At 45.1% G+C, this 27,047-nt stretch overlaps 9 non-coding genes across 9 annotated transcripts; all 9 read right to left on the bottom strand.

Moving 5' to 3' along the window:
• Positions 1 to 982: 982 nt before the first annotated feature.
• LOC130343103 (U2 spliceosomal RNA) lies at positions 983 to 1,173 on the bottom strand. Its single transcript, XR_008882525.1, has one exon. It is a non-coding gene; the product is annotated as a U2 spliceosomal RNA (small nuclear RNA).
• Positions 1,174 to 3,273: 2,100 nt separating this feature from the next.
• On the bottom strand, positions 3,274 to 3,464 carry LOC130343105 (U2 spliceosomal RNA). The gene has a single exon (XR_008882527.1). It is a non-coding gene; the product is annotated as a U2 spliceosomal RNA (small nuclear RNA).
• A 2,085-nt stretch (positions 3,465 to 5,549) lies between these two features.
• Positions 5,550 to 5,740, bottom strand: LOC130343068 (U2 spliceosomal RNA). The gene has a single exon (XR_008882496.1). It is a non-coding gene; the product is annotated as a U2 spliceosomal RNA (small nuclear RNA).
• Positions 5,741 to 7,826: 2,086 nt separating this feature from the next.
• LOC130343104 (U2 spliceosomal RNA) lies at positions 7,827 to 8,017 on the bottom strand. The gene has a single exon (XR_008882526.1). It is a non-coding gene; the product is annotated as a U2 spliceosomal RNA (small nuclear RNA).
• A 2,087-nt stretch (positions 8,018 to 10,104) lies between these two features.
• Positions 10,105 to 10,295, bottom strand: LOC130343102 (U2 spliceosomal RNA). Its single transcript, XR_008882524.1, has one exon. It is a non-coding gene; the product is annotated as a U2 spliceosomal RNA (small nuclear RNA).
• A 2,088-nt stretch (positions 10,296 to 12,383) lies between these two features.
• LOC130343101 (U2 spliceosomal RNA) lies at positions 12,384 to 12,574 on the bottom strand. The gene has a single exon (XR_008882523.1). It is a non-coding gene; the product is annotated as a U2 spliceosomal RNA (small nuclear RNA).
• Positions 12,575 to 14,668: 2,094 nt separating this feature from the next.
• On the bottom strand, positions 14,669 to 14,859 carry LOC130343100 (U2 spliceosomal RNA). The gene has a single exon (XR_008882522.1). It is a non-coding gene; the product is annotated as a U2 spliceosomal RNA (small nuclear RNA).
• A 2,087-nt stretch (positions 14,860 to 16,946) lies between these two features.
• LOC130343099 (U2 spliceosomal RNA) lies at positions 16,947 to 17,137 on the bottom strand. Its single transcript, XR_008882521.1, has one exon. It is a non-coding gene; the product is annotated as a U2 spliceosomal RNA (small nuclear RNA).
• A 2,090-nt stretch (positions 17,138 to 19,227) lies between these two features.
• Positions 19,228 to 19,418, bottom strand: LOC130343098 (U2 spliceosomal RNA). Its single transcript, XR_008882520.1, has one exon. It is a non-coding gene; the product is annotated as a U2 spliceosomal RNA (small nuclear RNA).
• Between the last annotated feature and the right edge of the window lie 7,629 nt (positions 19,419 to 27,047).

The raw sequence follows: 27,047 nt of genomic DNA, 5'->3' as shown, positions 1-27,047 counted from the left end.
CCAGCAGATGGAGACACTGGGGGATAATTTTCTAAGGATTTATACTGATTTTTCCTGTCTGAATTTGTCGCACAGAAAGTTGCAGGCCAAATATGTGTGACATTTCTGCGACTTTAGCTTCTAGAGCATTTTTACAACATTATACATAGGTGCTGAATACATAAAAAGCGACTGTTCAGCGACAGACAAGTCGCATCGGCTGAAAGTAGGCCAGAATGTCAGTCCATGTTGGAGCAGGTTTAGATACAGTCTAAAGCATAGATCTCAAAGTCTGTGCACAGAATTTAGCAAGGGCCTCGCACCTTCTGATGCATCAGGTAGGTGCACTATAGCATAGCCTAACCCTCTGTACTTTGGTCTATATTGATGCGGGACATAGACAGCCAGCTGATGACCAATCCATTAGTGCAATGGATGGCTGGAAGCATTTGTCTTTGCCTTTGCAATACCACAGAAGCAATGCATGGTCAATGTACAGCAATGACACACCTGTGTGAACAGCCAGGAGACCCCCCCATGTTATGTTACATAGTTACATACTTAGTACGGTCGAAAAAAGACATATGTCCATCAAGTTCAACCAGGGAATTAAGGGGTAGGGGTGTGGCGCGATATTGGGGAAGGGATGAGATTTTATATTTCTTCATAAGCATTAATCTTATTTTGTCAATTAGGAACATTCAGCACCCACCCGCTATCAAGGCAGCTGCCTATCATGTCATGCCCTACCTGCACAGGTGTGCTGGCTACTCAAATGATCCAATTAAGGAGGCCATTTAGTCAGCAGCAGCAGAAGTCCTGTGCCTGGACGCTCCAACAGCGGCCAGACACAAGCAGAAGCAGCAGAAGCAGCAGCAGCACCACCTTTTGTTTTTTGGCTGCAGCAGCAGCAGCAGCAGCAAGGCCCACAGGGCTGGCTAGCTGGCTAGCCAGCAAGCAGGTAGCAATGAAAGTAGGAATCTTTCTTTTTAACCCTGTAAGGGGGTGGTGCACTGTACCCGAAGATACTGCCATATCGGGTCAATGCATAGGGCGATGGAAGCAAGCTTCGAAATCGGCCCCCGTTCTCAAAAATCCATTTAATATATGGTCCCCAGATAGGGGACGTATCAGATATTAAACTGATAAGAACAGATACTACACTTGATCTTAGCCAAAAGGCCGAGAAGCGATAACCGTGAAAGGGGCGGGCCCAACAAGGTCCCCTTCATGGGCACTATCACTGCTTGCTGTCAGGGAGGCTGCCAGACAATTTTCCATGCACACTCTGGGCTGGGGGGCAGTCAACCACCAGTACACACAGCAGAACCTAAACCCATACCATTATTGCTAAGCAGCAAGACAGGGGCCCATTGCACTCCCACGGGGCCTTTTTAAATGCAATCCATAACCCGGATTTGCCAGGAACCCTTCTTACTCCTCCTACTTGCATGTGACACTGGGCTTAGGATCTGCATAGGAAACACACACACAAGCACACACCTACCTTTGTTGCCTGCAGATGCCTCCTTGGCTGTCCCCAAACGGTATCAAACCAACACCCACGGGAAGCTGTAAGCATAGAGGACATGCCTGCACCCCATTGGACTTACCTGTGTGGGTTAAATCCGGGTTATTTGACAACCTATGGCGGTGATGGTTCTGCTCAGGCAGAGCAGTGCTGATGCTCCTCATAAAGCTGTCGCTGCTGTGAAGGTTCTAGGTGACATCACAATCCCTATGGTTACATACACAACAAAGCTGGGTTGTTGTTGTTTACACTCTGCAAGGCCTGTGGAAGTGAGTGACATCATAGCACTGTAGTTCTGAGGGTTCTAGATGGATGCAACAATCTCCTGTTGCTTCTATGAAGGCCATAATAGACGACATCACCAAACAGCTCCATAGTCACATACACAGCAAAGGAGAGATGTTGTTTACACCTAGTGATGTCAGTGGTATTGAGTGACATCACAGCACAGTGCTAAGGCTCCTGGGCCTGGACACAGCAGCGGCTGCAATATCTCAACGGAGAATACGTTTATATATATGTGTGTGTGTGCGCGTATATATATATATATATATATATATATATATATATATATATATATATATATATATATATTTCTCCGCCGAAATCACTTTTAAACCCATTTCCACCTTTTTTTCCCTTCTCTTCCTCTTACTTTTTTTTCACGTTTTTTTACGTTTTTCTCCTTTTCGCCTCTTTTCTGGGCGTATTATTCTTCTTTTTCTTCTTTTTTTTCGTCTAATGCATACCCCATCAGTGCAGCAATGCTTATTCAATACCGCCAGCAGATGGAGACACTGGGGGATAATTTTCTAAGGATTTATACTGATTTTTCCTGTCTGAATTTGTCGCACAGAAAGTTGCAGGCCAAATATGTGTGACATTTCTGCGACTTTAGCTTCTAGAGCATTTTTACAACATTATACATAGGTGCTGAATACATAAAAAGCGACTGTTCAGCGACAGACAAGTCGCATCGGCTGAAAGTAGGCCAGAATGTCAGTCCATGTTGGAGCAGGTTTAGATACAGTCTAAAGCATAGATCTCAAAGTCTGTGCACAGAATTTAGCAAGGGCCTCGCACCTTCTGATGCATCAGGTAGGTGCACTATAGCATAGCCTAACCCTCTGTACTTTGGTCTATATTGATGCGGGACATAGACAGCCAGCTGATGACCAATCCATTAGTGCAATGGATGGCTGGAAGCATTTGTCTTTGCCTTTGCAATACCACAGAAGCAATGCATGGTCAATGTACAGCAATGACACACCTGTGTGAACAGCCAGGAGACCCCCCCATGTTATGTTACATAGTTACATAGTTAGTACGGTCGAAAAAAGACATATGTCCATCAAGTTCAACCAGGGAATTAAGGGGTAGGGGTGTGGCGCGATATTGGGGAAGGGATGAGATTTTATATTTCTTCATAAGCATTAATCTTATTTTGTCAATTAGGAACATTCAGCACCCACCCGCTATCAAGGCAGCTGCCTATCATGTCATGCCCTACCTGCACAGGTGTGCTGGCTACTCAAATGATCCAATTAAGGAGGCCATTTAGTCAGCAGCAGCAGAAGTCCTGTGCCTGGACGCTCCAACAGCGGCCAGACACAAGCAGAAGCAGCAGAAGCAGCAGCAGCACCACCTTTTGTTTTTTGGCTGCAGCAGCAGCAGCAGCAGCAAGGCCCACAGGGCTGGCTAGCTGGCTAGCCAGCAAGCAGGTAGCAATGAAAGTAGGAATCTTTCTTTTTAACCCTGTAAGGGGGTGGTGCACTGTACCCGAAGATACTGCCATATCGGGTCAATGCATAGGGCGACGGAAGCAAGCTTCGAAATCGGCCCCCGTTCTCAAAAATCCATTTAATATATGGTCCCCAGATAGGGGACGTATCAGATATTAAACTGATAAGAACAGATACTACACTTGATCTTAGCCAAAAGGCCGAGAAGCGATAACCGTGAAAGGGGCGGGCCCAACAAGGTCCCCTTCATGGGCACTATCACTGCTTGCTGTCAGGGAGGCTGCCAGACAATTTTCCATGCACACTCTGGGCTGGGGGGCAGTCAACCACCAGTACACACAGCAGAACCTAAACCCATACCATTATTGCTAAGCAGCAAGACAGGGGCCCATTGCACTCCCACGGGGCCTTTTTAAATGCAATCCATAACCCGGATTTGCCAGGAACCCTTCTTACTCCTCCTACTTGCATGTGACACTGGGCTTAGGATCTGCATAGGAAACACACACACAAGCACACACCTACCTTTGTTGCCTGCAGATGCCTCCTTGGCTGTCCCCAAACGGTATCAAACCAACACCCACGGGAAGCTGTAAGCATAGAGGACATGCCTGCACCCCATTGGACTTACCTGTGTGGGTTAAATCCGGGTTATTTGACAACCTATGGCGGTGATGGTTCTGCTCAGGCAGAGCAGTGCTGATGCTCCTCATAAAGCTGTCGCTGCTGTGAAGGTTCTAGGTGACATCACAATCCCTATGGTTACATACACAACAAAGCTGGGTTGTTGTTGTTTACACTCTGCAAGGCCTGTGGAAGTGAGTGACATCATAGCACTGTAGTTCTGAGGGTTCTAGATGGATGCAACAATCTCCTGTTGCTTCTATGAAGGCCGTAATAGACGACATCACCAAACAGCTCCATAGTCACATACACAGCAAAGGAGAGATGTTGTTTACACCTAGTGATGTCAGTGGTATTGAGTGACATCACAGCACAGTGCTAAGGCTCCTGGGCCTGGACACAGCAGCGGCTGCAATATCTCAACGGAGAATACGTTTATATATATGTGTGTGTGTGCGCGTATATATATATATATATATATATATATATATATATATATATATTTCTCCGCCGAAATCACTTTTAAACCCATTTCCACCTTTTTTTCCCTTCTCTTCCTCTTACTTTTTTTTCACGTTTTTTTTACGTTTTTCTCCTTTTCGCCTCTTTTCTGGGCGTATTATTCTTCTTTTTCTTCTTTTTTTTCGTCTAATGCATACCCCATCAGTGCAGCAATGCTTATTCAATACCGCCAGCAGATGGAGACACTGGGGGATAATTTTCTAAGGATTTATACTGATTTTTCCTGTCTGAATTTGTCGCACAGAAAGTTGCAGGCCAAATATGTGTGACATTTCTGCGACTTTAGCTTCTAGAGCATTTTTACAACATTATACATAGGTGCTGAATACATAAAAAGCGACTGTTCAGCGACAGACAAGTCGCATCGGCTGAAAGTAGGCCAGAATGTCAGTCCATGTTGGAGCAGGTTTAGATACAGTCTAAAGCATAGATCTCAAAGTCTGTGCACAGAATTTAGCAAGGGCCTCGCACCTTCTGATGCATCAGGTAGGTGCACTATAGCATAGCCTAACCCTCTGTACTTTGGTCTATATTGATGCGGGACATAGACAGCCAGCTGATGACCAATCCATTAGTGCAATGGATGGCTGGAAGCATTTGTCTTTGCCTTTGCAATACCACAGAAGCAATGCATGGTCAATGTACAGCAATGACACACCTGTGTGAACAGCCAGGAGACCCCCCCATGTTATGTTACATAGTTACATAGTTAGTACGGTCGAAAAAAGACATATGTCCATCAAGTTCAACCAGGGAATTAAGGGGTAGGGGTGTGGCGCGATATTGGGGAAGGGATGAGATTTTATATTTCTTCATAAGCATTAATCTTATTTTGTCAATTAGGAACATTCAGCACCCACCCGCTATCAAGGCAGCTGCCTATCATGTCATGCCCTACCTGCACAGGTGTGCTGGCTACTCAAATGATCCAATTAAGGAGGCCATTTAGTCAGCAGCAGCAGAAGTCCTGTGCCTGGACGCTCCAACAGCGGCCAGACACAAGCAGAAGCAGCAGAAGCAGCAGCAGCACCACCTTTTGTTTTTTGGCTGCAGCAGCAGCAGCAGCAGCAAGGCCCACAGGGCTGGCTAGCTGGCTAGCCAGCAAGCAGGTAGCAATGAAAGTAGGAATCTTTCTTTTTAACCCTGTAAGGGGGTGGTGCACTGTACCCGAAGATACTGCCATATCGGGTCAATGCATAGGGCGACGGAAGCAAGCTTCGAAATCGGCCCCCGTTCTCAAAAATCCATTTAATATATGGTCCCCAGATAGGAGACGTATCAGATATTAAACTGATAAGAACAGATACTACACTTGATCTTAGCCAAAAGGCCGAGAAGCGATAACCGTGAAAGGGGCGGGCCCAACAAGGTCCCCTTCATGGGCACTATCACTGCTTGCTGTCAGGGAGGCTGCCAGACAATTTTCCATGCACACTCTGGGCTGGGGGGCAGTCAACCACCAGTACACACAGCAGAACCTAAACCCATACCATTATTGCTAAGCAGCAAGACAGGGGCCCATTGCACTCCCACGGGGCCTTTTTAAATGCAATCCATAACCCGGATTTGCCAGGAACCCTTCTTACTCCTCCTACTTGCATGTGACACTGGGCTTAGGATCTGCATAGGAAACACACACACAAGCACACACCTACCTTTGTTGCCTGCAGATGCCTCCTTGGCTGTCCCCAAACGGTATCAAACCAACACCCACGGGAAGCTGTAAGCATAGAGGACATGCCTGCACCCCATTGGACTTACCTGTGTGGGTTAAATCCGGGTTATTTGACAACCTATGGCGGTGATGGTTCTGCTCAGGCAGAGCAGTGCTGATGCTCCTCATAAAGCTGTCGCTGCTGTGAAGGTTCTAGGTGACATCACAATCCCTATGGTTACATACACAACAAAGCTGGGTTGTTGTTGTTTACACTCTGCAAGGCCTGTGGAAGTGAGTGACATCATAGCACTGTAGTTCTGAGGGTTCTAGATGGATGCAACAATCTCCTGTTGCTTCTATGAAGGCCATAATAGACGACATCACCAAACAGCTCCATAGTCACATACACAGCAAAGGAGAGATGTTGTTTACACCTAGTGATGTCAGTGGTATTGAGTGACATCACAGCACAGTGCTAAGGCTCCTGGGCCTGGACACAGCAGCGGCTGCAATATCTCAACGGAGAATACGTTTATATATATGTGTGTGTGTGCGCGTATATATATATATATATATATATATATATATATATATATATATATTTCTCCGCCGAAATCACTTTTAAACCCATTTCCACCTTTTTTTCCCTTCTCTTCCTCTTACTTTTTTTTCACGTTTTTTTACGTTTTTCTCCTTTTCGCCTCTTTTCTGGGCGTATTATTCTTCTTTTTCTTCTTTTTTTTCGTCTAATGCATACCCCATCAGTGCAGCAATGCTTATTCAATACCGCCAGCAGATGGAGACACTGGGGGATAATTTTCTAAGGATTTATACTGATTTTTCCTGTCTGAATTTGTCGCACAGAAAGTTGCAGGCCAAATATGTGTGACATTTCTGCGACTTTAGCTTCTAGAGCATTTTTACAACATTATACATAGGTGCTGAATACATAAAAAGCGACTGTTCAGCGACAGACAAGTCGCATCGGCTGAAAGTAGGCCAGAATGTCAGTCCATGTTGGAGCAGGTTTAGATACAGTCTAAAGCATAGATCTCAAAGTCTGTGCACAGAATTTAGCAAGGGCCTCGCACCTTCTGATGCATCAGGTAGGTGCACTATAGCATAGCCTAACCCTCTGTACTTTGGTCTATATTGATGCGGGACATAGACAGCCAGCTGATGACCAATCCATTAGTGCAATGGATGGCTGGAAGCATTTGTCTTTGCCTTTGCAATACCACAGAAGCAATGCATGGTCAATGTACAGCAATGACACACCTGTGTGAACAGCCAGGAGACCCCCCCATGTTATGTTACATAGTTACATAGTTAGTACGGTCGAAAAAAGACATATGTCCATCACGTTCAACCAGGGAATTAAGGGGTAGGGGTGTGGCGCGATATTGGGGAAGGGATGAGATTTTATATTTCTTCATAAGCATTAATCTTATTTTGTCAATTAGGAACATTCAGCACCCACCCGCTATCAAGGCAGCTGCCTATCATGTCATGCCCTACCTGCACAGGTGTGCTGGCTACTCAAATGATCCAATTAAGGAGGCCATTTAGTCAGCAGCAGCAGAAGTCCTGTGCCTGGACGCTCCAACAGCGGCCAGACACAAGCAGAAGCAGCAGAAGCAGCAGCAGCACCACCTTTTGTTTTTTGGCTGCAGCAGCAGCAGCAGCAGCAAGGCCCACAGGGCTGGCTAGCTGGCTAGCCAGCAAGCAGGTAGCAATGAAAGTAGGAATCTTTCTTTTTAACCCTGTAAGGGGGTGGTGCACTGTACCCGAAGATACTGCCATATCGGGTCAATGCATAGGGCGACGGAAGCAAGCTTCGAAATCGGCCCCCGTTCTCAAAAATCCATTTAATATATGGTCCCCAGATAGGGGACGTATCAGATATTAAACTGATAAGAACAGATACTACACTTGATCTTAGCCAAAAGGCCGAGAAGCGATAACCGTGAAAGGGGCGGGCCCAACAAGGTCCCCTTCATGGGCACTATCACTGCTTGCTGTCAGGGAGGCTGCCAGACAATTTTCCATGCACACTCTGGGCTGGGGGGCAGTCAACCACCAGTACACACAGCAGAACCTAAACCCATACCATTATTGCTAAGCAGCAAGACAGGGGCCCATTGCACTCCCACGGGGCCTTTTTAAATGCAATCCATAACCCGGATTTGCCAGGAACCCTTCTTACTCCTCCTACTTGCATGTGACACTGGGCTTAGGATCTGCATAGGAAACACACACACAAGCACACACCTACCTTTGTTGCCTGCAGATGCCTCCTTGGCTGTCCCCAAACGGTATCAAACCAACACCCACGGGAAGCTGTAAGCATAGAGGACATGCCTGCACCCCATTGGACTTACCTGTGTGGGTTAAATCCGGGTTATTTGACAACCTATGGCGGTGATGGTTCTGCTCAGGCAGAGCAGTGCTGATGCTCCTCATAAAGCTGTCGCTGCTGTGAAGGTTCTAGGTGACATCACAATCCCTATGGTTACATACACAACAAAGCTGGGTTGTTGTTGTTTACACTCTGCAAGGCCTGTGGAAGTGAGTGACATCATAGCACTGTAGTTCTGAGGGTTCTAGATGGATGCAACAATCTCCTGTTGCTTCTATGAAGGCCATAATAGACGACATCACCAAACAGCTCCATAGTCACATACACAGCAAAGGAGAGATGTTGTTTACACCTAGTGATGTCAGTGGTATTGAGTGACATCACAGCACAGTGCTAAGGCTCCTGGGCCTGGACACAGCAGCGGCTGCAATATCTCAACGGAGAATACGTTTATATATATGTGTGTGTGTGCGCGTATATATATATATTTATATATATATATATATATATATATATTTCTCCGCCGAAATCACTTTTAAACCCATTTCCACCTTTTTTTCCCTTCTCTTCCTCTTACTTTTTTTTCACGTTTTTTTACGTTTTTCTCCTTTTCGCCTCTTTTCTGGGCGTATTATTCTTCTTTTTCTTCTTTTTTTTCGTCTAATGCATACCCCATCAGTGCAGCAATGCTTATTCAATACCGCCAGCAGATGGAGACACTGGGGGATAATTTTCTAAGGATTTATACTGATTTTTCCTGTCTGAATTTGTCGCACAGAAAGTTGCAGGCCAAATATGTGTGACATTTCTGCGACTTTAGCTTCTAGAGCATTTTTACAACATTATACATAGGTGCTGAGCTGAATACATAAAAAGCGACTGTTCAGCGACAGACAAGTCGCATCGGCTGAAAGTAGGCCAGAATGTCAGTCCATGTTGGAGCAGGTTTAGATACAGTCTAAAGCATAGATCTCAAAGTCTGTGCACAGAATTTAGCAAGGGCCTCGCACCTTCTGATGCATCAGGTAGGTGCACTATAGCATAGCCTAACCCTCTGTACTTTGGTCTATATTGATGCGGGACATAGACAGCCAGCTGATGACCAATCCATTAGTGCAATGGATGGCTGGAAGCATTTGTCTTTGCCTTTGCAATACCACAGAAGCAATGCATGGTCAATGTACAGCAATGACACACCTGTGTGAACAGCCAGGAGACCCCCCCATGTTATGTTACATAGTTACATAGTTAGTACGGTCGAAAAAAGACATATGTCCATCAAGTTCAACCAGGGAATTAAGGGGTAGGGGTGTGGCGCGATATTGGGGAAGGGATGAGATTTTATATTTCTTCATAAGCATTAATCTTATTTTGTCAATTAGGAACATTCAGCACCCACCCGCTATCAAGGCAGCTGCCTATCATGTCATGCCCTACCTGCACAGGTGTGCTGGCTACTCAAATGATCCAATTAAGGAGGCCATTTAGTCAGCAGCAGCAGAAGTCCTGTGCCTGGACGCTCCAACAGCGGCCAGACACAAGCAGAAGCAGCAGAAGCAGCAGCAGCACCACCTTTTGTTTTTTGGCTGCAGCAGCAGCAGCAGCAGCAAGGCCCACAGGGCTGGCTAGCTGGCTAGCCAGCAAGCAGGTAGCAATGAAAGTAGGAATCTTTCTTTTTAACCCTGTAAGGGGGTGGTGCACTGTACCCGAAGATACTGCCATATCGGGTCAATGCATAGGGCGACGGAAGCAAGCTTCGAAATCGGCCCCCGTTCTCAAAAATCCATTTAATATATGGTCCCCAGATAGGGGACGTATCAGATATTAAACTGATAAGAACAGATACTACACTTGATCTTAGCCAAAAGGCCGAGAAGCGATAACCGTGAAAGGGGCGGGCCCAACAAGGTCCCCTTCATGGGCACTATCACTGCTTGCTGTCAGGGAGGCTGCCAGACAATTTTCCATGCACACTCTGGGCTGGGGGGCAGTCAACCACCAGTACACACAGCAGAACCTAAACCCATACCATTATTGCTAAGCAGCAAGACAGGGGCCCATTGCACTCCCACGGGGCCTTTTTAAATGCAATCCATAACCCGGATTTGCCAGGAACCCTTCTTACTCCTCCTACTTGCATGTGACACTGGGCTTAGGATCTGCATAGGAAACACACACACAAGCACACACCTACCTTTGTTGCCTGCAGATGCCTCCTTGGCTGTCCCCAAACGGTATCAAACCAACACCCACGGGAAGCTGTAAGCATAGAGGACATGCCTGCACCCCATTGGACTTACCTGTGTGGGTTAAATCCGGGTTATTTGACAACCTATGGCGGTGATGGTTCTGCTCAGGCAGAGCAGTGCTGATGCTCCTCATAAAGCTGTCGCTGCTGTGAAGGTTCTAGGTGACATCACAATCCCTATGGTTACATACACAACAAAGCTGGGTTGTTGTTGTTTACACTCTGCAAGGCCTGTGGAAGTGAGTGACATCATAGCACTGTAGTTCTGAGGGTTCTAGATGGATGCAACAATCTCCTGTTGCTTCTATGAAGGCCATAATAGACGACATCACCAAACAGCTCCATAGTCACATACACAGCAAAGGAGAGATGTTGTTTACACCTAGTGATGTCAGTGGTATTGAGTGACATCACAGCACAGTGCTAAGGCTCCTGGGCCTGGACACAGCAGCGGCTGCAATATCTCAACGGAGAATACGTTTATATATATGTGTGTGTGTGCGCGTATATATATATATATATATATATATATATATATATATATATATATATTTCTCCGCCGAAATCACTTTTAAACCCATTTCCACCTTTTTTTCCCTTCTCTTCCTCTTACTTTTTTTTCACGTTTTTTTACGTTTTTCTCCTTTTCGCCTCTTTTCTGGGCGTATTATTCTTCTTTTTCTTCTTTTTTTTCGTCTAATGCATACCCCATCAGTGCAGCAATGCTTATTCAATACCGCCAGCAGATGGAGACACTGGGGGATAATTTTCTAAGGATTTATACTGATTTTTCCTGTCTGAATTTGTCGCACAGAAAGTTGCAGGCCAAATATGTGTGACATTTCTGCGACTTTAGCTTCTAGAGCATTTTTACAACATTATACATAGGTGCTGAATACATAAAAAGCGACTGTTCAGCGACAGACAAGTCGCATCGGCTGAAAGTAGGCCAGAATGTCAGTCCATGTTGGAGCAGGTTTAGATACAGTCTAAAGCATAGATCTCAAAGTCTGTGCACAGAATTTAGCAAGGGCCTCGCACCTTCTGATGCATCAGGTAGGTGCACTATAGCATAGCCTAACCCTCTGTACTTTGGTCTATATTGATGCGGGACATAGACAGCCAGCTGATGACCAATCCATTAGTGCAATGGATGGCTGGAAGCATTTGTCTTTGCCTTTGCAATACCACAGAAGCAATGCATGGTCAATGTACAGCAATGACACACCTGTGTGAACAGCCAGGAGACCCCCCCATGTTATGTTACATAGTTACATAGTTAGTACGGTCGAAAAAAGACATATGTCCATCAAGTTCAACCAGGGAATTAAGGGGTAGGGGTGTGGCGCGATATTGGGGAAGGGATGAGATTTTATATTTCTTCATAAGCATTAATCTTATTTTGTCAATTAGGAACATTCAGCACCCACCCGCTATCAAGGCAGCTGCCTATCATGTCATGCCCTACCTGCACAGGTGTGCTGGCTACTCAAATGATCCAATTAAGGAGGCCATTTAGTCAGCAGCAGCAGAAGTCCTGTGCCTGGACGCTCCAACAGCGGCCAGACACAAGCAGAAGCAGCAGAAGCAGCAGCAGCACCACCTTTTGTTTTTTGGCTGCAGCAGCAGCAGCAGCAGCAAGGCCCACAGGGCTGGCTAGCTGGCTAGCCAGCAAGCAGGTAGCAATGAAAGTAGGAATCTTTCTTTTTAACCCTGTAAGGGGGTGGTGCACTGTACCCGAAGATACTGCCATATCGGGTCAATGCATAGGGCGACGGAAGCAAGCTTCGAAATCGGCCCCCGTTCTCAAAAATCCATTTAATATATGGTCCCCAGATAGGGGACGTATCAGATATTAAACTGATAAGAACAGATACTACACTTGATCTTAGCCAAAAGGCCGAGAAGCGATAACCGTGAAAGGGGCGGGCCCAACAAGGTCCCCTTCATGGGCACTATCACTGCTTGCTGTCAGGGAGGCTGCCAGACAATTTTCCATGCACACTCTGGGCTGGGGGGCAGTCAACCACCAGTACACACAGCAGAACCTAAACCCATACCATTATTGCTAAGCAGCAAGACAGGGGCCCATTGCACTCCCACGGGGCCTTTTTAAATGCAATCCATAACCCGGATTTGCCAGGAACCCTTCTTACTCCTCCTACTTGCATGTGACACTGGGCTTAGGATCTGCATAGGAAACACACACACAAGCACACACCTACCTTTGTTGCCTGCAGATGCCTCCTTGGCTGTCCCCAAACGGTATCAAACCAACACCCACGGGAAGCTGTAAGCATAGAGGACATGCCTGCACCCCATTGGACTTACCTGTGTGGGTTAAATCCAGGTTATTTGACAACCTATGGCGGTGATGGTTCTGCTCAGGCAGAGCAGTGCTGATGCTCCTCATAAAGCTGTCGCTGCTGTGAAGGTTCTAGGTGACATCACAATCCCTATGGTTACATACACAACAAAGCTGGGTTGTTGTTGTTTACACTCTGCAAGGCCTGTGGAAGTGAGTGACATCATAGCACTGTAGTTCTGAGGGTTCTAGATGGATGCAACAATCTCCTGTTGCTTCTATGAAGGCCATAATAGACGACATCACCAAACAGCTCCATAGTCACATACACAGCAAAGGAGAGATGTTGTTTACACCTAGTGATGTCAGTGGTATTGAGTGACATCACAGCACAGTGCTAAGGCTCCTGGGCCTGGACACAGCAGCGGCTGCAATATCTCAACGGAGAATACGTTTATATATATGTGTGTGTGTGCGCGTATATATATATATATATATATATATATATATATATATATATATATATATATATTTCTCCGCCGAAATCACTTTTAAACCCATTTCCACCTTTTTTTCCCTTCTCTTCCTCTTACTTTTTTTTCACGTTTTTTTACGTTTTTCTCCTTTTCGCCTCTTTTCTGGGCGTATTATTCTTCTTTTTCTTCTTTTTTTTCGTCTAATGCATACCCCATCAGTGCAGCAATGCTTATTCAATACCGCCAGCAGATGGAGACACTGGGGGATAATTTTCTAAGGATTTATACTGATTTTTCCTGTCTGAATTTGTCGCACAGAAAGTTGCAGGCCAAATATGTGTGACATTTCTGCGACTTTAGCTTCTAGAGCATTTTTACAACATTATACATAGGTGCTGAATACATAAAAAGCGACTGTTCAGCGACAGACAAGTCGCATCGGCTGAAAGTAGGCCAGAATGTCAGTCCATGTTGGAGCAGGTTTAGATACAGTCTAAAGCATAGATCTCAAAGTCTGTGCACAGAATTTAGCAAGGGCCTCGCACCTTCTGATGCATCAGGTAGGTGCACTATAGCATAGCCTAACCCTCTGTACTTTGGTCTATATTGATGCGGGACATAGACAGCCAGCTGATGACCAATCCATTAGTGCAATGGATGGCTGGAAGCATTTGTCTTTGCCTTTGCAATACCACAGAAGCAATGCATGGTCAATGTACAGCAATGACACACCTGTGTGAACAGCCAGGAGACCCCCCCATGTTATGTTACATAGTTACATAGTTAGTACGGTCGAAAAAAGACATATGTCCATCAAGTTCAACCAGGGAATTAAGGGGTAGGGGTGTGGCGCGATATTGGGGAAGGGATGAGATTTTATATTTCTTCATAAGCATTAATCTTATTTTGTCAATTAGGAACATTCAGCACCCACCCGCTATCAAGGCAGCTGCCTATCATGTCATGCCCTACCTGCACAGGTGTGCTGGCTACTCAAATGATCCAATTAAGGAGGCCATTTAGTCAGCAGCAGCAGAAGTCCTGTGCCTGGACGCTCCAACAGCGGCCAGACACAAGCAGAAGCAGCAGAAGCAGCAGCAGCACCACCTTTTGTTTTTTGGCTGCAGCAGCAGCAGCAGCAGCAAGGCCCACAGGGCTGGCTAGCTGGCTAGCCAGCAAGCAGGTAGCAATGAAAGTAGGAATCTTTCTTTTTAACCCTGTAAGGGGGTGGTGCACTGTACCCGAAGATACTGCCATATCGGGTCAATGCATAGGGCGACGGAAGCAAGCTTCGAAATCGGCCCCCGTTCTCAAAAATCCATTTAATATATGGTCCCCAGATAGGGGACGTATCAGATATTAAACTGATAAGAACAGATACTACACTTGATCTTAGCCAAAAGGCCGAGAAGCGATAACCGTGAAAGGGGCGGGCCCAACAAGGTCCCCTTCATGGGCACTATCACTGCTTGCTGTCAGGGAGGCTGCCAGACAATTTTCCATGCACACTCTGGGCTGGGGGGCAGTCAACCACCAGTACACACAGCAGAACCTAAACCCATACCATTATTGCTAAGCAGCAAGACAGGGGCCCATTGCACTCCCACGGGGCCTTTTTAAATGCAATCCATAACCCGGATTTGCCAGGAACCCTTCTTACTCCTCCTACTTGCATGTGACACTGGGCTTAGGATCTGCATAGGAAACACACACACAAGCACACACCTACCTTTGTTGCCTGCAGATGCCTCCTTGGCTGTCCCCAAACGGTATCAAACCAACACCCACGGGAAGCTGTAAGCATAGAGGACATGCCTGCACCCCATTGGACTTACCTGTGTGGGTTAAATCCGGGTTATTTGACAACCTATGGCGGTGATGGTTCTGCTCAGGCAGAGCAGTGCTGATGCTCCTCATAAAGCTGTCGCTGCTGTGAAGGTTCTAGGTGACATCACAATCCCTATGGTTACATACACAACAAAGCTGGGTTGTTGTTGTTTACACTCTGCAAGGCCTGTGGAAGTGAGTGACATCATAGCACTGTAGTTCTGAGGGTTCTAGATGGATGCAACAATCTCCTGTTGCTTCTATGAAGGCCATAATAGACGACATCACCAAACAGCTCCATAGTCACATACACAGCAAAGGAGAGATGTTGTTTACACCTAGTGATGTCAGTGGTATTGAGTGACATCACAGCACAGTGCTAAGGCTCCTGGGCCTGGACACAGCAGCGGCTGCAATATCTCAACGGAGAATACGTTTATATATATGTGTGTGTGTGCGCGTATATATATATATATATATATATATATATATATATATATATATATATATTTCTCCGCCGAAATCACTTTTAAACCCATTTCCACCTTTTTTTCCCTTCTCTTCCTCTTACTTTTTTTTCACGTTTTTTTACGTTTTTCTCCTTTTCGCCTCTTTTCTGGGCGTATTATTCTTCTTTTTCTTCTTTTTTTTCGTCTAATGCATACCCCATCAGTGCAGCAATGCTTATTCAATACCGCCAGCAGATGGAGACACTGGGGGATAATTTTCTAAGGATTTATACTGATTTTTCCTGTCTGAATTTGTCGCACAGAAAGTTGCAGGCCAAATATGTGTGACATTTCTGCGACTTTAGCTTCTAGAGCATTTTTACAACATTATACATAGGTGCTGAATACATAAAAAGCGACTGTTCAGCGACAGACAAGTCGCATCGGCTGAAAGTAGGCCAGAATGTCAGTCCATGTTGGAGCAGGTTTAGATACAGTCTAAAGCATAGATCTCAAAGTCTGTGCACAGAATTTAGCAAGGGCCTCGCACCTTCTGATGCATCAGGTAGGTGCACTATAGCATAGCCTAACCCTCTGTACTTTGGTCTATATTGATGCGGGACATAGACAGCCAGCTGATGACCAATCCATTAGTGCAATGGATGGCTGGAAGCATTTGTCTTTGCCTTTGCAATACCACAGAAGCAATGCATGGTCAATGTACAGCAATGACACACCTGTGTGAACAGCCAGGAGACCCCCCCATGTTATGTTACATAGTTACATAGTTAGTACGGTCGAAAAAAGACATATGTCCATCAAGTTCAACCAGGGAATTAAGGGGTAGGGGTGTGGCGCGATATTGGGGAAGGGATGAGATTTTATATTTCTTCATAAGCATTAATCTTATTTTGTCAATTAGGAACATTCAGCACCCACCCGCTATCAAGGCAGCTGCCTATCATGTCATGCCCTACCTGCACAGGTGTGCTGGCTACTCAAATGATCCAATTAAGGAGGCCATTTAGTCAGCAGCAGCAGAAGTCCTGTGCCTGGACGCTCCAACAGCGGCCAGACACAAGCAGAAGCAGCAGAAGCAGCAGCAGCACCACCTTTTGTTTTTTGGCTGCAGCAGCAGCAGCAGCAAGGCCCACAGGGCTGGCTAGCTGGCTAGCCAGCAAGCAGGTAGCAATGAAAGTAGGAATCTTTCTTTTTAACCCTGTAAGGGGGTGGTGCACTGTACCCGAAGATACTGCCATATCGGGTCAATGCATAGGGCGACGGAAGCAAGCTTCGAAATCGGCCCCCGTTCTCAAAAATCCATTTAATATATGGTCCCCAGATAGGGGACGTATCAGATATTAAACTGATAAGAACAGATACTACACTTGATCTTAGCCAAAAGGCCGAGAAGCGATAACCGTGAAAGGGGCGGGCCCAACAAGGTCCCCTTCATGGGCACTATCACTGCTTGCTGTCAGGGAGGCTGCCAGACAATTTTCCATGCACACTCTGGGCTGGGGGGCAGTCAACCACCAGTACACACAGCAGAACCTAAACCCATACCATTATTGCTAAGCAGCAAGACAGGGGCCCATTGCACTCCCACGGGGCCTTTTTAAATGCAATCCATAACCCGGATTTGCCAGGAACCCTTCTTACTCCTCCTACTTGCATGTGACACTGGGCTTAGGATCTGCATAGGAAACACACACACAAGCACACACCTACCTTTGTTGCCTGCAGATGCCTCCTTGGCTGTCCCCAAACGGTATCAAACCAACACTCACGGGAAGCTGTAAGCATAGAGGACATGCCTGCACCCCATTGGACTTACCTGTGTGGGTTAAATCCGGGTTATTTGACAACCTATGGCGGTGATGGTTCTGCTCAGGCAGAGCAGTGCTGATGCTCCTCATAAAGCTGTCGCTGCTGTGAAGGTTCTAGGTGACATCACAATCCCTATGGTTACATACACAACAAAGCTGGGTTGTTGTTGTTTACACTCTGCAAGGCCTGTGGAAGTGAGTGACATCATAGCACTGTAGTTCTGAGGGTTCTAGATGGATGCAACAATCTCCTGTTGCTTCTATGAAGGCCATAATAGACGACATCACCAAACAGCTCCATAGTCACATACACAGCAAAGGAGAGATGTTGTTTACACCTAGTGATGTCAGTGGTATTGAGTGACATCACAGCACAGTGCTAAGGCTCCTGGGCCTGGACACAGCAGCGGCTGCAATATCTCAACGGAGAATACGTTTATATATATGTGTGTGTGTGCGCGTATATATATATATATATATATATATATATATATATATATATATATATATTTCTCCGCCGAAATCACTTTTAAACCCATTTCCACCTTTTTTTCCCTTCTCTTCCTCTTACTTTTTTTTCAAGTTTTTTTACGTTTTTCTCCTTTTCGCCTCTTTTCTGGGCGTATTATTCTTCTTTTTCTTCTTTTTTTTCGTCTAATGCATACCCCATCAGTGCAGCAATGCTTATTCAATACCGCCAGCAGATGGAGACACTGGGGGATAATTTTCTAAGGATTTATACTGATTTTTCCTGTCTGAATTTGTCGCACAGAAAGTTGCAGGCCAAATATGTGTGACATTTCTGCGACTTTAGCTTCTAGAGCATTTTTACAACATTATACATAGGTGCTGAATACATAAAAAGCGACTGTTCAGCGACAGACAAGTCGCATCGGCTGAAAGTAGGCCAGAATGTCAGTCCATGTTGGAGCAGGTTTAGATACAGTCTAAAGCATAGATCTCAAAGTCTGTGCACAGAATTTAGCAAGGGCCTCGCACCTTCTGATGCATCAGGTAGGTGCACTATAGCATAGCCTAACCCTCTGTACTTTGGTCTATATTGATGCGGGACATAGACAGCCAGCTGATGACCAATCCATTAGTGCAATGGATGGCTGGAAGCATTTGTCTTTGCCTTTGCAATACCACAGAAGCAATGCATGGTCAATGTACAGCAATGACACACCTGTGTGAACAGCCAGGAGACCCCCCCATGTTATGTTACATAGTTACATAGTTAGTACGGTCGAAAAAAGACATATGTCCATCAAGTTCAACCAGGGAATTAAGGGGTAGGGGTGTGGCGCGATATTGGGGAAGGGATGAGATTTTATATTTCTTCATAAGCATTAATCTTATTTTGTCAATTAGGAACATTCAGCACCCACCCGCTATCAAGGCAGCTGCCTATCATGTCATGCCCTACCTGCACAGGTGTGCTGGCTACTCAAATGATCCAATTAAGGAGGCCATTTAGTCAGCAGCAGCAGAAGTCCTGTGCCTGGACGCTCCAACAGCGGCCAGACACAAGCAGAAGCAGCAGAAGCAGCAGCAGCACCACCTTTTGTTTTTTGGCTGCAGCAGCAGCAGCAGCAGCAAGGCCCACAGGGCTGGCTAGCTGGCTAGCCAGCAAGCAGGTAGCAATGAAAGTAGGAATCTTTCTTTTTAACCCTGTAAGGGGGTGGTGCACTGTACCCGAAGATACTGCCATATCGGGTCAATGCATAGGGCGACGGAAGCAAGCTTCGAAATCGGCCCCCGTTCTCAAAAATCCATTTAATATATGGTCCCCAGATAGGGGACGTATCAGATATTAAACTGATAAGAACAGATACTACACTTGATCTTAGCCAAAAGGCCGAGAAGCGATAACCGTGAAAGGGGCGGGCCCAACAAGGTCCCCTTCATGGGCACTATCACTGCTTGCTGTCAGGGAGGCTGCCAGACAATTTTCCATGCACACTCTGGGCTGGGGGGCAGTCAACCACCAGTACACACAGCAGAACCTAAACCCATACCATTATTGCTAAGCAGCAAGACAGGGGCCCATTGCACTCCCACGGGGCCTTTTTAAATGCAATCCATAACCCGGATTTGCCAGGAACCCTTCTTACTCCTCCTACTTGCATGTGACACTGGGCTTAGGATCTGCATAGGAAACACACACACAAGCACACACCTACCTTTGTTGCCTGCAGATGCCTCCTTGGCTGTCCCCAAACGGTATCAAACCAACACCCACGGGAAGCTGTAAGCATAGAGGACATGCCTGCACCCCATTGGACTTACCTGTGTGGGTTAAATCCGGGTTATTTGACAACCTATGGCGGTGATGGTTCTGCTCAGGCAGAGCAGTGCTGATGCTCCTCATAAAGCTGTCGCTGCTGTGAAGGTTCTAGGTGACATCACAATCCCTATGGTTACATACACAACAAAGCTGGGTTGTTGTTGTTTACACTCTGCAAGGCCTGTGGAAGTGAGTGACATCATAGCACTGTAGTTCTGAGGGTTCTAGATGGATGCAACAATCTCCTGTTGCTTCTATGAAGGCCATAATAGACGACATCACCAAACAGCTCCATAGTCACATACACAGCAAAGGAGAGATGTTGTTTACACCTAGTGATGTCAGTGGTATTGAGTGACATCACAGCACAGTGCTAAGGCTCCTGGGCCTGGACACAGCAGCGGCTGCAATATCTCAACGGAGAATACGTTTATATATATGTGTGTGTGTGCGCGTATATATATATATATATATATATATATATATATATATATATATATTTCTCCGCCGAAATCACTTTTAAACCCATTTCCACCTTTTTTTCCCTTCTCTTCCTCTTACTTTTTTTTCACGTTTTTTTACGTTTTTCTCCTTTTCGCCTCTTTTCTGGGCGTATTATTCTTCTTTTTCTTCTTTTTTTTCGTCTAATGCATACCCCATCAGTGCAGCAATGCTTATTCAATACCGCCAGCAGATGGAGACACTGGGGGATAATTTTCTAAGGATTTATACTGATTTTTCCTGTCTGAATTTGTCGCACAGAAAGTTGCAGGCCAAATATGTGTGACATTTCTGCGACTTTAGCTTCTAGAGCATTTTTACAACATTATACATAGGTGCTGAATACATAAAAAGCGACTGTTCAGCGACAGACAAGTCGCATCGGCTGAAAGTAGGCCAGAATGTCAGTCCATGTTGGAGCAGGTTTAGATACAGTCTAAAGCATAGATCTCAAAGTCTGTGCACAGAATTTAGCAAGGGCCTCGCACCTTCTGATACATCAGGTAGGTGCACTATAGCATAGCCTAACCCTCTGTACTTTGGTCTATATTGATGCGGGACATAGACAGCCAGCTGATGACCAATCCATTAGTGCAATGGATGGCTGGAAGCATTTGTCTTTGCCTTTGCAATACCACAGAAGCAATGCATGGTCAATGTACAGCAATGACACACCTGTGTGAACAGCCAGGAGACCCCCCCATGTTATGTTACATAGTTACATAGTTAGTACGGTCGAAAAAAGACATATGTCCATCAAGTTCAACCAGGGAATTAAGGGGTAGGGGTGTGGCGCGATATTGGGGAAACAAAGAACTTTTGACCCTGGGAAGCCCAGGGTCACTGAAACCCTTATTATCTCCCACCCCTAAAATTTAACTTTTATTCATATATTATTAAAAGAATTAATAAAGTGAGTGTATAACTTAAAAAATATAGGCTTGTGTGTGCTTGATAGTATTGTTTGTATTTCATCCAGTTGTCACTGGTAGGTGAATTGGTCCCTATGTGGACTGCAGTTCCACAATATATTGCACGCACAAGCTGACAATGTTAAAATGCTGAAAATGCCCCCTCTACATGTTTCACTACTTCCGTAGCGTCCTCAGGAGGGAAAATGGGCATCAACTCCTTGGTCTACCTGCTGAGTATTTATACCTTTAGGGAACTCCCACTTTCATAGATCCACCTATCATGAGTTCATTATTTGGTGCGCACCTGTGTAACGCTAATTGGGACCAATCAGGTCCTGTTTACTGATCTTACCTGTGTCACCATCAGCCTATCATCATTCCGGAGTTATCTCCTCGTCATCAAAGTGGACAGGCGCTGGGTAGTGACGCATGTGGCGCATGTGTCATCTGATTATTCGCGTCCAATCCTGAGCTTTAGATCGTGCACACCCTTGTTTGCGTTCCACATATCTGATGTTTGCGCTCCACTTCGGCATCTCGCCTCAATGCGCATGTCCGGAAATCGCGCTTGCGTGTTTGTTCATTACCCGGACTTAGCCCGATATACACGGAGAGCACTGCGCATGCGCATGGGTATTCAAAGTTTAGGAATAACTCTAATAATGATTGTTAATTGACCAGCTGATATAGAAAGTTACTGTATTCCCATAGATAATGTATTAGATGAAATATTGAGTGTTTCTTCTATGGATATTTTATGGTAGTGGTGTATGATGAAAAGATAATTATTATTGGCCCCACAGATTTAATCTAGCAAAGTTATCTACTCTTTATCAGGGCTATAAAGGAATGGTGCCTAGAGCTGACCAGAGAGAAGCCTGTATTAGCTCGGGATATATAGATATAGTCCATATTTTGTATGACGTGGGATATATATTGTCCCCAGGATGTATATGGGTTTCCCCAAGAGAGTGTTATATATCATATTTGGTGTAAGTTAAAGTTTTATTTATACTAGTATACTACATATCAGAAAACCGGTGTCCTACATTCTTAAGGTAGTTCTAATATCTTTTGTTACCCTCTTTTAGATGTCATGGGGTCTCCCATTCGGACTCGATCCCGCGATCCATCCAGCCACCAGACCACACCACTCCATCCTTAACAACAGTATACCTCCTCATGGTAAGTATCAAATTGTATTGTAGGTAGTTATATGTATAAACCTGAAATTCTCTAAAGATGTTAGAACTACATGTCTATCAGGTAAGTGCACTGATGGGTGGATCTTTCTATGAGTGTGGGTTATCCTATATTTTATGGTGACCTTTCGTTATCTCACTGATCTATCTAGCTATATTTCTTTATTATTAGTCCTGTCCATTCACTCAAATGAGGAATGCTGCATAAGAGAAGCCTTCATTGAGGCCTCTCGGTGATAGACACTTAAGTCTGTATATCCATTTAGCTTCTTCCCTTAGAAGCATTCGGTCTATGTTGCCTTTTCTCGGGCCCAATCTCATATTGCAGATACCCCAGAATTTTAGACCAAGTAGGTTGTTGCTATGTATAGCATGCATATGTCTTGATATGGGTGTATCGGCTCCTGTCCTAATGTTACTTAGGTGTTGACTGATACGTCTCCTAAACTCCTGCGTGGTTTTATCCACGTAGAGTTTTGGGCATTCACATTGGGCAACATAGACTATATTTCTTGTTTTGCAATTGATAAATTGTCTGATTTCATACTCCCGTTCATCCACTGGATTTTGGAATTTCTTTGTTTTTGGTAGGAACTTACAGAAACTGCAATTGCCACATCCAAAGGATCCCGTTATGCGATTGGACAGCCAAGTGGTTGGTCTGTTCTCTTGCCTCAGATGGCTGTTGACCAAAATGTCACGCAGATTGGGTCCTTGGCGAAATGTGACCTTGGGTTTTTTCCCAATCACCTCTTTTAATTCGGGATCTTTATAGAGTAGGTGCCAGTGCCGGTTTAGTATTGCCATTATTTTGCCACTTTGGCCATCATATGTGCCTATGCAGCGTATCGGCTGCTGTCTAGCATCGTCTGTCCGTGAGTCTCTGAGTAGGTCTGATCTGGCACTCCCTCTAGCCCGATGATAGGCTGCTTTGAGATACCTTTTGGGATAACCCCTCTGTCTAAATCTCCTAAATAGTTCATTACACTCATTTTGAAATGAGGTCTCTTCTGAGCAGTTCCTCCTGGCTCTTAGATACTGGCCAGTCGGAACACTTCTCTTCAACGACCAGGGATGCCAACTGGTCCAATGAAGCAGGGAGTTAGAGGATGTCGGCTTCCTGTATATCCTGGTTTGTATACAGTTGTTTTCATCAACAAAGATATTGAGGTCCAGGAAGTTAATTGATCGGCCACCTATTTCATAGGTGAACAACATGCCAATGTTATTGTCATTCAGGGCCAAAATGAAATCCTTAAACAGTGCCCCATCACCATCCCACAAGATGAGGACGTCATCAATATAACGTCCCCAAAATAATATGTGCTCTGTGTATGTGCTCAAAGTGTCCCCAAAAACTATAGTGTCCTCCCACCACCCTAAAAAAAGATTTGCATAATTAGGTGCACATGACGCCCCCATTGCCGTGCCTTGTGTTTGGTGATAGAATTTCCCATTGAAAATAAAATAGTTATGTGTCAACACGAAATAAAGAAGTGAATAAACAAAATCATTGTGCTCTGAAAAATAAGTGCTCCTGGTGCTCAAAAAGTGTTTGACAGCTTCCATGCCTAGCTCGTGGCGAATGTTGCTATATAAGCTTTCCACGTCAATGCTGGCTAGTATCATCGATTCTGTGACAGTGATATCATGAATTTTAGTGAGGGTGTCCTTAGTATCTCGTAAATGTGAGGGTAGTGTAGTTACAAAGGGTGCAAGAACTTCATCAAGGTAGATACTCGCCCCCTGTGTCAGGCAATCATTACCCGACACAATGGGGCGCCCCTTGATAGGATCAGTGGGTTTGTGTGTCTTGGGTAGTGCATAAAACGTGGCTATGGTGGGGTGTGGATTAAACATAAATTTGAATTCTGATTCTGAGATCAATGATTTATCTCTGGCTCCGATCAATAACTTCCTGTATTCCTCAAGATACCCATTTTTAGGGTCAGAGCCCAGGATCTCATATTTATCCCTATCCACCAGTAGTCGCATCACCATTTCTATGTAGTTGGTTTTATTCAAGACCACAATGTTGCCCCCCTTGTCTGAGGGCTTGATGACAATAGAGTCATCATCCCTTAGACAGTCAAGGGCCTGCTGTTCTTCCTGAGTCAGGTTCATAGGGGTGTGTGATCTACTGGGATTGATTTTCTCAATTTCCTGTGTGACTAGATCAACAAATGTTTCTACATTTGGAAACTGTGAGAATTGTGGAACGACCTGCGACCTAGGTTTTAGTTCTGTAAAGGGGGCCGTGAACCGTATCTCATGTCCCTCACTTTCCAACCATAGTTCATGTAAATCGTGTCGTACTCTTTCCTCCCTCTCTAATAATCTTCTATCATTATGGTCAGACTGGAAATGCCACTTATGTAATGCCACCTTTCTAGCGAACAAGTTGATATCCTTTATCCAGGAAAATTTATCAAATTTGGGTACAGGCGCAAAGGTTAACCCCTTGCACAGTAACCTTTGCGCCTGTACCCAAATTTGATAAATTTTCCTGGATAAAGGATATCAACTTGTTCGCTAGAAAGGTGGCATTACATAAGTGGCATTTCCAGTCTGACCATAATGATAGAAGATTATTAGAGAGGGAGGAAAGAGTACGACACGATTTACATGAACTATGGTTGGAAAGTGAGGGACATGAGATACGGTTCACGGCCCCCTTTACAGAACTAAAACCTAGGTCGCAGGTCGTTCCACAATTCTCACAGTTTCCAAATGTAGAAACATTTGTTGATCTAGTCACACAGGAAATTGAGAAAATCAATCCCAGTAGATCACACACCCCTATGAACCTGACTCAGGAAGAACAGCAGGCCCTTGACTGTCTGAGGGATGATGACTCTATTGTCATCAAGCCCTCAGACAAGGGGGGCAACATTGTGGTCTTGAATAAAACCAACTACATAGAAATGGTGATGCGACTACTGGTGGATAGGGATAAATATGAGATCCTGGGCTCTGACCCTACAAATGGGTATCTTGAGGAATACAGGAAGTTATTGATCGGAGCCAGAGATAAATCATTGATCTCAGAATCAGAATTCAAATTTATGTTTAATCCACACCCCACCATAGCCACGTTTTATGCACTACCCAAGACACACAAACCCACTGATCCTATCAAGGGGCGCCCCATTGTGTCGGGTAATGATTGCCTGACACAGGGGGCGAGTATCTACCTTGATGAAGTTCTTGCACCCTTTGTAACTACACTACCCTCACATTTACGAGATACTAAGGACACCCTCACTAAAATTCATGATATCACTGTCACAGAATCGATGATACTAGCCAGCATTGACGTGGAAAGCTTATATAGCAACATTCGCCACGAGCTAGGCATGGAAGCTGTCAAACACTTTTTGAGCACCAGGAGCACTTATTTTTCAGAGCACAATGATTTTGTTTATTCACTTCTTTATTTCGTGTTGACACATAACTATTTTATTTTCAATGGGAAATTCTATCACCAAACACAAGGCACGGCAATGGGGGCGTCATGTGCACCTAATTATGCAAATCTTTTTTTAGGGTGGTGGGAGGACACTATAGTTTTTGGGGACACTTTGAGCACATACACAGAGCACATATTATTTTGGGGACGTTATATTGATGACGTCCTCATCTTGTGGGATGGTGATGGGGCACTGTTTAAGGATTTCATTTTGGCCCTGAATGACAATAACATTGGCATGTTGTTCACCTATGAAATAGGTGGCCGATCAATTAACTTCCTGGACCTCAATATCTTTGTTGATGAAAACAACTGTATACAAACCAGGATATACAGGAAGCCGACATCCTCTAACTCCCTGCTTCATTGGACCAGTTGGCATCCCTGGTCGTTGAAGAGAAGTGTTCCGACTGGCCAGTATCTAAGAGCCAGGAGGAACTGCTCAGAAGAGACCTCATTTCAAAATGAGTGTAATGAACTATTTAGGAGATTTAGACAGAGGGGTTATCCCAAAAGGTATCTCAAAGCAGCCTATCATCGGGCTAGAGGGAGTGCCAGATCAGACCTACTCAGAGACTCACGGACAGACGATGCTAGACAGCAGCCGATACGCTGCATAGGCACATATGATGGCCAAAGTGGCAAAATAATGGCAATACTAAACCGGCACTGGCACCTACTCTATAAAGATCCCGAATTAAAAGAGGTGATTGGGAAAAAACCCAAGGTCACATTTCGCCAAGGACCCAATCTGCGTGACATTTTGGTCAACAGCCATCTGAGGCAAGAGAACAGACCAACCACTTGGCTGTCCAATCGCATAACGGGATCCTTTGGATGTGGCAATTGCAGTTTCTGTAAGTTCCTACCAAAAACAAAGAAATTCCAAAATCCAGTGGATGAACGGGAGTATGAAATCAGACAATTTATCAATTGCAAAACAAGAAATATAGTCTATGTTGCCCAATGTGAATGCCCAAAACTCTACGTGGGTAAAACCACGCAGGAGTTTAGGAGACGTATCAGTCAACACCTAAGTAACATTAGGACAGGAGCCGATACACCCATATCAAGACATATGCATGCTATACATAGCAACAACCTACTTGGTCTAAAATTCTGGGGT

This window comes from Hyla sarda, unplaced genomic scaffold (assembly GCF_029499605.1).
Source record: "Hyla sarda isolate aHylSar1 unplaced genomic scaffold, aHylSar1.hap1 scaffold_666, whole genome shotgun sequence".
In the NCBI taxonomy this organism is placed as follows: domain Eukaryota; kingdom Metazoa; phylum Chordata; class Amphibia; order Anura; family Hylidae; genus Hyla; species Hyla sarda.
The sequence above is the reverse complement of the archived record's forward strand: the minus strand, read 5'-3'. Positions and strand labels throughout refer to the sequence as shown.